This window comes from Artemia franciscana, chromosome 2 (genome assembly GCF_032884065.1).
Source record: "Artemia franciscana chromosome 2, ASM3288406v1, whole genome shotgun sequence".
In the NCBI taxonomy this organism is placed as follows: Eukaryota; Metazoa; Arthropoda; class Branchiopoda; order Anostraca; family Artemiidae; genus Artemia; species Artemia franciscana.
The window spans coordinates 57,001,376-57,013,428 of NC_088864.1; the positions used below are offsets into that span (position 1 = coordinate 57,001,376).

The window sequence follows — 12,053 nt, forward strand, 5'->3', positions numbered from 1 at the left end:
AAGTGGGGTTCTCCTACCCCTTCAAGCCATTCTAGGGGAGATAGGTCAAATCTTGAATTAGAAGTATTAGAAGGTGTCTACCATGAAAATCTTTAACAGAGTGCAAAAAAACTTCCATAGAACATAATTCTTTAATGACTCATAATAGCATTTTCGTAAACTTGTTCTTAATAACACTATCATTTTCGCAAAAATTATTTATTTTTGTCTGCATGGATACCAGAACATGACACTTTCCGTTCTATCTAGATGATGGATAGTACTAAACAAAACAATGAACATTCTGACATCTGACAATGAGAACATACTGATATAAAGAAACACAAAACAAAATGATATAAAAAAATGCAAAACATATTCCATTTTTATATTTTGTTTTTAATTACCTGTCACTATATCCTTTTTTTTGATTGGATATATATATATATATATATATATATATATATATATATATATATATATATATATATATATATATATATATATATATATATATATATATATATATATATATATATTATTTATGTTGATGTTGTTTCATTCTACATATTATCTTTTTAATGGTTGACTAGAATATTTACAGCTTTATTTGACGTAAAATACAAATTCCATAGCCATTGCTAAACAGAATTTTGTTTTATGTAAAGGGTTGTATATAAATAAAATCCATTGACGGCCGAATATTTTAAAAACTTCATTTTATATGCTGAATGCTAGTACAGATTGTTTGTCCTGTGGTGGCGCAGTGGATTTGACCTAAGCTTGGTAATATTGGACCCAGAGATCGAATCACGCTGCAGGAATGCACTGCAGGGACCTTAGTAGTCAAGAAGCGTCGTTAATTCTTAAATAATAATGCTAGCACAGCAATATTATTGCGTAAGCATACGCTTAATACTCTGCTGAGAGCTGCTTATGTGTAAAACTAAAAGCAAAAAAAATCTATTATTTCTTTCTTGATATCTGAAAATGCAAATATCCAATTTCCTTTGCATATTTTTATCTTGGCTGTATCGTAATCTTAGGATTTTTGGACAGAGTATTTTTGTATAAAAATTATTCCAAGCAGCAGTACAGATACTGTCCACTTCCCCTCCTCTAACCGTAAAAGTTTTAAAGTCTATCGCGTCATTTGTATTTTACTGAAAAGTTTTTGTATTCTGAACAGTTGATTCAAAATATCGACGATAAATGAAAAAAAGTCACTAAAATAATCTAGATTATTGAAAAGAACTAATAAAAATAAACTCAATATTTAATATGTAAGGATAATAATCCCCAGAAACTCAGCAGTTCAAGATTTCCTTTTTCACTTTCATTGTTTTCCAAAATTAAGAAATGTATATAATATAATTTGTTTTCATAAACGCGCAAATGACGCAACAGGCATTAGGAATTCTGCGGTTAGAGAAGGGGGAATGGGGCAGTAGCTAAACTTCATCCTGAAGTAGTTTTGTTCATTTTAGATTTGACTTGAATATTCAATTTAGCTTTCACTCTTTTTAAGATTTATTTATTCATCAATTTTTTTTTTTTTTTACTTTAATTTCTGTTCGTTTTTTGACTGCCAAAGTTTGTTATTGGTTAATTTAATGAATATTTCTCCAGTTTTCATGTCTTCGGCTTAAAAATTAAAACATTCTATCCTAATTTAGTAGGACTAATTAATGCATTTTTGTTTATTGCAATAACCATATCAACATTCCCTGAAGGGAAACGTTTTTTTTTCAACAGAAAACTGAATATTAGAGACAAATAATCAATATAAAAAAAAAATACAAAATTCATACAAAGAAACGTTATTTGTATCTATTCATAAAATAATATATCTATTCAAAATTATTAGTTGTGGTAAGAAAAAAAATTGTTTCATCAACTTTTCATTTTGAAGCCAACATGTTACATGTTTTCCTTTTAACACGTCAGACCATGGACAAACCGTAAATGTAAGAGCGCCATCTATTTAAAAAAATTTAACTTTATCAAGATTTGAATCATAGAATAACAATGTGGTGTTTTTCTTGCCATTGATAGCATTCCGTGTGCAATAGCATTTACATGTAGCATTGTTTTGGACATTTTACTAGATAGCTTAAATCCTTTGTACAAAATATCCTCTTCAATGGGGGGGGGGGGGGGGGCTGTTTTGCCTTGTATTTAAAACGTTGTTAAAAATTATGCCCATATTCCGTTTTAGTTTTGTCTGACATCTACAATTTTTTTTTATTAATAACGTATTGGCCTGCCGTTGGTTATTCCACAGACATTGTAAAAAATAAAATAAGTACTCTGTCAAAAGAAAGTTGACAAATATACTAATTGAAAATCACCAAAACATCAGAAGTTATCATAGAACTTGGAGCAATAAAAAACTAACAAGCTGAGAACACATCACCAAAAAGAGAAAAAAGAAGCATGTCGAGACACTAAGAAACAGAATAAAAGCGCTTTAAATACAAATATAAACTAAATACTGAATACAAACTATTCAGGGCAAAACCAGAAACATGGTTACAAAAATTATTGACAATGAAAATAATCTTTTCAGAGATTTCTTGAATAGGATCTCGTATGCAAATAGCAAGATGTCGTTGCAATCAGGTTTTTTAAATGTCCATGATACGCAAAGCCAGTTAAATAAAGTTTTTATTAAGATAATCTGAAGTTAAAAAATTATGATAGAACACTTGTAGTCTAAAAAAAAACCTAGCCGGTATAATATTAACATTGTCGTGATTGAATAAAAAATGAGCCTTCCTATAATTTCCACTCAATTAATAGATAAAAAAAATGAATCCAATGTTAACAAAATCAGGAGTATAATAAACGAATCGATTTTTAAATTAATTTAGAAGCTAGGTTATAATATGCTACAGTTTGTTGTTTACCTCTTTTGCAAGTTCACCAAATTAAAATGTAACTAAGCATCAAGGCTTCCTAGTTTCTAAAAAACACAAAACACTTTGTCTCTAAAAAAAACAACACGAAAAGGATAAGGACGCTTATAGACGATGACATACTTTAACAATTATCTCCTATATTGTACAAATAAATTACATTTAACAGGTTTAGAAACTAGATCTTACTGAGTAGAGGGAGGGTGACTGATGACCAATTGTCAAAGGACTGGGCGGCGATACATTAGGAAGTTGATTTGTAATGTGAGGTGGAAGAGCATCAGATATGGGCTATGCATACATTGAGCGTGTCTGAGACTGCACCATCGGCTGGATACTATTCCTTGATGGTATTCCTCTTTGCATCATCTAATAGAAAGAATGTAGCCTACCATTGGTATTCGATTTTGAGCATTTCCGCCACCTATAAATATCAATTATTGTGGAAACTCATTTTCGAATAAATGTCTGCAAATAATTATTTATTTATTAAAACCCGTTATAACAAAAAAGACAGAGACATATATTTGTCAAAAAGTCCTTCATTTACAGAGGACAAAACAAAAGCAAGAATAATAAAATATCACCGTTGTTTTGAGAAGGCCTTTTTTATTTAGTGTTTACTTTGTTTCAATTTGTCCTTAGGAATTTCATTGGTATATTCTCTTTACTGTTTATTTACTTTTGTGCACTGAGGACGGTCGAGCGAAGGTCTCGACGGAAATGTCTGGACATCATCCTTCCTATTTTCACAGGCTGTAATTATCCTCGTTTTTTCTTCTTCGAAAGTTTTTTCTATTCTAACGTCAACAGACTAGAGCCATCCCAGTCGAGTGGATATCAAACAGAACTTGCGATCTTATGTCCTTCAAGATGAGGGTTTTATTCTCGGTGCTGGCAAACTCAATTCATTGTGTGAGACGGGGTGGCGTGACTAGGTAAGCCCAGCCTCCCAGGATGTGGAGGCAACGGAGCTTTAAGCCTTGGCCCTCGATACACTTAGGTCTACTCTGCTACAAATTATGCAAAATATGAAGAATTAGACAAGAAAATAGAGGATAAGAAGAGTGTGAAACATGAAATGAGACATGAAAGTGTAGAATTAAAATAAGAAGAATAAGCACAGAAGAGTTAGAAATGTATAATAACCTTGATTAGGACCAGCAAAAACAGCTGAAAAAAAATTAAAAAGCCCCGGTCTTCCAGGTTCATACAAAGCTCCTTCGGTCCCATCATTTAGTTGAATAGCATCGGAAGAAGTCCAAGCCAGAGTCTGAATCAGCTGTTGATTCACCTGTTCATCTCCAGAGCTTGACAATTGTTTCTGAGATCCTTCCCCAATTCGTTGATTAAGGAGAATGATCTTCTCTCTGGGATGAGTTGTAACAGCTGTTTTAAGTGGATGTTTTGAGGCAGTACTGGAAACATTAAGAAATAAAAACATTTGTATTTGTGCTTTGGATCTTTCGAAAGCGTTTGATAGTGTGGTCCATAGTCAGCTCCTTTTTTCTCTGTATAATTCTGGGGTCAAGCTCTTTGTTATAATGTTTCTTAGGTTTTGGTATTCAAATTCTTTTCTTCAATTAAGATCTGCACTAGACACTTTTATAAGGGTACGAAGAGGAGTTAGGTAGGGCGGTGTTCTGTCCCCTACGCTTTTTCAGATTTGTATTTCTAGTGTGCTGGCTAAGATTTCAGGTAATACCTTTCTGGCCTTGCAGATGTTTCTTATCTTGCGTATGCTGCCGACTTGCTTCTGATTAGCCGATCCAAATGGTATCTATAGTTTCTGATGGTTTCTCTGATATTGGCCTTTCACTTAATATAGATAAATGTGAGTTTCTTTCCTATAACTCTACTGCTGCTACTCCCCTTTACTGTAATAACTTCACTATCCTTCTTGGTGATGGTATTCGTTGGCTTGGTATCTATATTATTAACAATCTTTGGAGCTTACATCAGAGTACTGTTTGTGATATCAAATCGTTCTTGGTAAAGAACTGTAGTAGGGAGCGACCCGGCTCAATAGTAATGAAAACTCTAAAAAATGCAATTCTGATACCAATAGCTACATCAAAAGAATTGCATTTTAATGCTGATTTTATATATAGAAGTTTCATCAAGTTTAATCTTACGCATCAAAAGTTACGAGTCTGAGAAAATTTGCCTTATTTTAGAAAATAGAAGGAAAGAACCCTTAAAAATCATATAATCTTAACGAAAATCACACCATCAGATTCAGCGTATCAGAGAACCCTCTTCTAGAATTTTAAAGCTCCTATCTAAAAAATGTGGAGTTTTGTATTTTTTGCCAGAAGGCAGATCACGGATGCGTGTTTATTTGTTTTTTTGTTTTTTTTTTTCCCCAGGGGTGATCGTATCGACCCAGTGGTCCGAAAATCTTGCGAGAGGGCTCATTCTAACGGAAATGAAAAATTCTAGTGCCCTTTTTAAGCGACCAAACAAATTGGAGGGCACCTAGGCCCCCTCCCACGCTTATTATTTTTACCAAAGTCACCAGATCAAAATTCTGAGATAGCCATTTTATTCAGCATAGTCAAAAAAACCTTATAACTATGTCTTTGGGGACGACTTACTCCCCTACAGTCCCCGTGGGAGGGGCCACAAGATACAAACTTTGAACATAGCTTACATATTGTAATGGTTATTTGGAAGAGTACAGACGTTTTCTGGGGGGATTTTTAGGTTGGGGGGGGGGGGGGTTGAGAAGAGGGGGATATGTTGGGGGAACTTTTCATCGCAGAATTTGTCATGGGGGAAGAAAAGTTTCATGAAGGGAGAGCAGCATTTTCTAGCATTATTAAAAAAAAAAAAACAATGAAAAAATAAATATGAAAAAGTTTTTTCAACTAAAAGTAAGGAGAAGCATTAAAACTTAAAACGAACAGAAATTATTACGTATATGATGGGCTCACCTCCTCCTAATACCTCACTCTTTACGCTAAAGCATTTTTAGTAATTTCAACTATTTATTCTACGGCTTTTGTGATTCTGGGGTCCTTCTTAAGAAATTGGGACAAGATTTAAGCTTTGGTGTAAAGAGAGAGGTACTGAAGAGGGAGTGAATCCCTTCATATACGTAATAAAACCATGAGAATAAAGAAGTTCGTTACGTAAGCTAATTTGTAAGTTACGTATATCTTTTACTAATAAACATTCGTAAAAAATTTAAAGTTCTAGTTGCCTTTTTAAGTAACCCAAAAATCGAAGGGCAACTAGGTCTCCTCCCTTCTCGTTTTTTCTCAAAATAACTCGATCAAAACTGCGAGAAAGCCAATTAGCCAAAAAAAAAATATATGCAAATTTCCTTTTAATTATTCATTTGCGGAGAACCAAAATCAAAACATGCATGGATTCAAGAACGTTCAGAAATTAAATAAAAAAAAAACAAGTTTTTGTAAATGAAAATAAGGAGCGACATTAAAACTTAAAACGAACAGAAATTACTCCGTATATTAAAGGGGCTTTTCCTCCTCAACGCCTCGCTCTTTACGCTAAAGTTTGACCCTTTCTCTTAACTCTACTTTTTAAAACAGTAAGAAACTTTAGCGTAAAGAGCAGGACGTTGAAGAGGAAAAGCCCCTTTAGTAGACGGAGTAGTTTCTGTTTGTTTTAAGTTTTAATGTCGCTCCTTACTTTCCTTTACAAAAACTCGTTTTTTTTTATTTAATAAGTAAAAAGATTCAGATTGGCTATGCAAAAATTGTTGCAAACAGATGGAAGTATAATAGACGTGCGCTGGCCAAACTTAGTTCTACTTTCTGTGATCATTCTGTCCTTTATACTTCTGGTCTTTTCCCCCTTTTTAATAATGGTAATTTAAAAAGAATTCGGATAAATTATTTCAAATTTGGCAAATTTCTTCTGTATCTTCCACCTTGGACAAAAAACCGGACTCTTGTTAGAAATTTTTCAATTTCTAATATAACTTCAAAGTTGGAGATTCTTCACAGAAAACTCTCCAGTACAGCTTCTGCGCCCCTATCCCCTCACCACCGTCTTATCCGTTTTTTTTTTCGTTGATTTTGTGTGTATTTGTTTTTCTCTTTGTGTCATTTTTATATTTATTCTTACTCCATCATATTTACTTTATGTATAGTGTGGGTGAACAATAAATTAAGTTAATCCCTCAAAGCTCAGTAATTCAAGATTTTTTGCTTTCATTTTTTCCAAAATTATATTTATATTTATTTAAGAATTAACGACGCTTCTTGACTACTAAGGTCCTTGCGTTGGCCCTGCAGTGCATTCCTGCAGCCTGATTCGATCTCTGGGTCCCGTATTACCAAGCTAAGGTCAAATCTACTGCGCCACCCAAGGACAAAATATTTAATAAATTGCCTCTGGCAGTAATCGAACCTGCGACCTCCGGACTAAGTCCAACGCAAATACCGCTGTGCTACAAAGGCTTATATTTATAAGAAATGTATATAATATAATTTGTATAAACGCGCGAATGAAATAACAGGATTTAGAACTTTTGCAGTTAGAGGAGGGGGAAGGGGGCAGTAGCTAAACTCCAGCTTGAATTTACTTTGCTCTTTCTGAGTTTGACTTGAATATTCAATTTAAATTTCACTCTTTTTAAGATTTACTAATTCATCTATATCAGTATCTATTATTTTTATGTTTGATATAATTATTTGCAAGTGTAAACACTCCTCGATGCAAGCACCCCCCCCCCCCCACTTAAAGCCAAAATTGAAAATACCGAGGGAGAAGTCGAATTATTTGGAAAAACGAAGAAAATTAACAGTGAAGTGTTGCCCAAAAAGCATCAACTAAGAAGGAGAAAAATAAGTACTGTGTCAACAGGGAGTCGACAAATTACTAATCGAAAATCATTAAAACATCAAAAGTCGTCTTAGAATTTTAAGTAACACATAACTTACAAACTGAACAAATAACCAAAAATTAAATAGAGAGAAAAAAGAACTATATGGAGACACTAAAAAACAGAATTTGAGCACTTTAAATAGAAATCAGAACTATTCAGGGCAAAACCAAAAATATGGTTACAAAAATAATTGATATTGTGAAAAACGTGCTCATTGAGCACAGAGACAATGTAAAAGAAGAAGAAAAAGTCTTAAAAATTAGTACAGACAGGGTAAAGCTCACGGATCGGAAATCAGCTTGAAGAATGTCCCGCCGGGGACTCCGTGTCCTTCATCTCTCCTTCATCATTACACAAACAGAGCATTGGACCGGGGTAAAATAGAAGAGGAAAGTTAAAAGCTTCTAATACTTAGTCAATGGAGACAGTAATATCATCCAAAGATAAACATACCATTTTTATGGCACTTGGTATTAACCAAGTGACATATAGCAATCGCAAATTCTGTCGGTCTGCCGGTACCGGTTTTGCTACTTTAGGCACTTCCAGGTAATCTAGGACGATGAAATTTAGCAGGCTTATCAGGGACCGGACCAGATTAAATTAGAAATAGTCTTTTCCGTGATTTGACCATCTGGGAGGGGGGCGGTTAATTCGGAAAAAATAGAAAAAATGATGTATTTTTTACTTACGAACGGTTCATCAGATCTTAATGAAATTTGATGTTTGGAAGGATTGAAAGGAGCTGTTATTTTAAATCCCAACTGGATATGGTGACATTGGGGGGAATTGGGAGGGGGGAGCCTAAAATCTTGGAAAACACTTAGAGTGGAGGGATCGGGATGAAACTTGATGGGAAAAATAAGCATAAGTCCTAGACACATGATTGACATAGCCGGAACTGATCCGCTCTCTTTGGGCTAGTTGAGGGGGGGGGTTGATCCTGAAAAATTAGAAAAAATGGGATATTTTCAACTTACGAACGGGTGATCGGATCTTAATGAAATTTGACTTTTAGAAGGATATCGTGTCTTAAAGCTTTTATTTTAAATCCCGACAGGATCTGGTGACTTTGGGGGGAACCAAAAATCATGGAAAACGCTTAGATTGGAGTGATCGGGATGAAGCTTGGTGGGGAAAAATAAGCAGAAGTCTTAGATACGTGATTGATATAATTGGAACAGATCCGCTCTTATGGGGGGGGGGGAAGTTAATTCTGAAAAATTAAAAAAATGACGTATTTTTAACTTACGAAGGAGTGATCGGATCTTCACGAAACTTCATATTTAGAAGGACCTCGTAACTCAGATTTCTTATTTCAAATCTCAACCAGATCCAGCGTCATTAGGTAGGGGGGCAGTTGGGGGGGGGGGGAATATTAGAAAATACTTAAAGCGGAGAGATCAGGATGAAACTGGATGGGAAGAATACAAACCTATCTAAGATATGTGTCTGACATAACCAGACCAGATCTGCTCTCTTTGGTGGAGTTGGGGGGGGGGTTAATTCGGAAAAATGAGGTATTTGTGACTTACGAAAGGGTGACCACATCTTAATGAAATTTGATATTTAGAAGGATCGTGTGCTTTAAAGCTCTAATTTAAAATTCCGACCAGATCCTGTGACATTGGGGGAGTTGGAGGGGGAAACCGGAATTCTTGGAAAACGTGAAAATTGGGGTATTTTTATCTTACGAATACGTGATCGGATCGGAATGAAACTTGATATATATAGAAGGATCTTATGTCTAGGATGCTCCATTTTCGACTCGAATTGGATCCGGGGACATAGGGGGTTGGAGGAGGGAAACTTGATGGGAAGAATAAGCACAAGTTCTAGATACGTGATTGACATAATTGGAACGGATCCGTTCTCTTTGGAGGAGCTGGGGGGGGGGGGGGGGTGTTAATTTGAAAAAATTAGAAAAATTGAGATATTTTTAAATTAAGAATGGGTGACCGGATCTTAACGAAATTTGATATTTAGAAGGAATTCATGTCTCAGAGCTCTTATTTCAAACCCGACCAGATCTGTTGACATTGGGGGAAGTTGGAGGGGGAAACCTTGGAAAACGCTTGTAGTGGAGGAATCGGGATGAAGCTTGGTGGATAGAATAAGCAACTGTCCTTGATACGTGATTGGCGTAACCGTACTGGATTCGCTCTTTTTGGGGGAGTTGGGGGGAGGGGTTCAGTGATTTAGCGATTTTGGTGCTTCTGGGCGTGCTAGGACGATAAAAATTGGTAGGCGTGTCAGGGAGATGCACTAATTGACTTGATAAAGTCGTTTTCCCAGATTCGCCATCTGGGGGGCTAAAGGGAGAGGAAAAATTAAAATAAATGACGTACTTTTAACTTAAGAGTGGGTGATCGGATCTGAATGAATTAAGATATTTAGAAGGACATCGTGACTCAGAGCTCCTATTTTAAATCCTGACCGGCATCAAGCCTCTAATTTTCCTTTCAAATCAATCTATTGATTCTTAGAATTTTATTAGAGCTCATACCATATGAGCTCTTGACTCTTAGCTCTTCTTGCCTCCTCATAAGTTCCATATGAGCTATTAGCTCTTGTTTTTTTTTTTTTTTTTTTTTTTTACTTTCGGTAGCCACGTCACTAGAAGAAAACTTTGAAATTTTCATTGGTTTATATCAATTATTTAGATCCAAGTCAAAAATGAATCATAAATGAGAATATAGCAAAATAAAAGAAAAACATCCAGTAAACTAAGGAGTATAAAAGCTATGAGAAGAATACAAAAGGTCCTTTCTTTTTATTGATAAGTTTGTATCAATTCTTGTTCATGAATTTGACGTATGGACCATTTAAAAGATCAAAGCAAATTATATTTAAAAATCCAATGAAAATTAAGGTCTAGAAAAAGAAGAAAGTAACTTAAAGGGGCGGTTGTATTAATCAAGTTCAATAGAGGCGGTAAAACGTTTCATCTAAAACTTCACCTCGATGAACCCCGTCATCGGCTATATTTCAAGGGCACAAACTGCTTGTTCGGCAACATTCGTAAGACGAGAAGCAAGAAGAGAGACGAACGCAGGCATGGCATCTTAAATAACCACAGTTGCTGTTTGCTCAGAAGTCCCAAAAGCGATATTTGTTAAAGCTAAACCAGCTTCAAACTGAAGTTCAGGCCTAAAAAACAATCTATCAGTTTTTGCTCTCTTTCTCTCTTAAAGAGACATCTAAAAATTAACACCACACAGTTTAATTACGAATGGATATAGCGTCAAATAAGCAGAGGAGATTTAGAGAGACTATTAGATAATAACTTATGAATACAATAGACAAATTGCTTATGCTTTAGACACTATTATAAGATAGGTTTAAATCACACGTTGTAAATTCAGACCTTTGCATGCCCGAAGTGAGTTATTTCTTTTGGTTTCATTTCCTTTTTTAAATATTAATTTGTTCAATTTTGTGTTTCCGTAGCTTTATTAAACCGACTTTTTCCCCATAGTTTACCCACTTTTTTTCCTTTCTGCCGAAAATAACTTGGCGTATGACTTTGACGAAATGTTTGCTACTGGTTGAAGATGTTTCCCCCCCTTTTTTTATTGACATGCCTATATAGGCACTATAGGGGGTAAATTTTGTCGGTTTTCAAATATTTTGAATGAAAATACAAAAAGGCTTATGACCTATGATATATTTATGATCTATTAGATAGATCTATTACAATAATATGATATATATGTGATCAATCAGACCTATTATGATCGACTGATATTACAACGGAATACTGTTTGCCACTCCGTGCGTCAGCACTGAAGTAGCAACGGCAAAAACGCTCGGTAAGAAACACCAAATTTGTCTCGGGCCTAATATTTACTACCGACTCACAAAATTGGTGGGTACGAAGGAGAGGGAGTTCTCCCACTCTGAGATTGGCCCAAAAGATATTCCTCAGCTAGACAAAAAAAAATGATATAAATAAGCACTTTTTCATATTTGACACACCCCACCCTCCCCCAAATCCTTTTTTCTACTACGGACCGTATATTTATGCTAGTATTCGAATATTTATGAAAAACTTGAGATGGTCTTTGTATTACTGAGATGTATTATCTGATGAACATGAGAGCGCTAAGAGAAAGTTTTCTTTTTTTCTGAAATGCTCATAATTTTGTACATACGATGCGTATAACACAGGACAGTAAACTCTAACTTTAGCCCTCTATTAACCTTCAAACGAAAATTCCCCTTTTTGCAACCAGCGACGTTGAAAATTAATCATCTGGGTCATAATATGGAGAAGGATACAGCTTACATGATAATAC

General features: G+C 34.9%; 1 long non-coding RNA gene across 1 annotated transcript; it reads right to left on the reverse strand.

Annotated features, from left to right (window-relative positions):
• Window positions 1-574: 574 nt before the first annotated feature.
• Window positions 575-12,053, reverse strand: LOC136043808 (uncharacterized). The gene is made up of 2 exons (XR_010621725.1): window positions 10,716-12,053; window positions 575-3,321 (listed from the first exon to the last, which is right to left on the reverse strand). It is a non-coding gene; the product is annotated as an uncharacterized LOC136043808 (long non-coding RNA).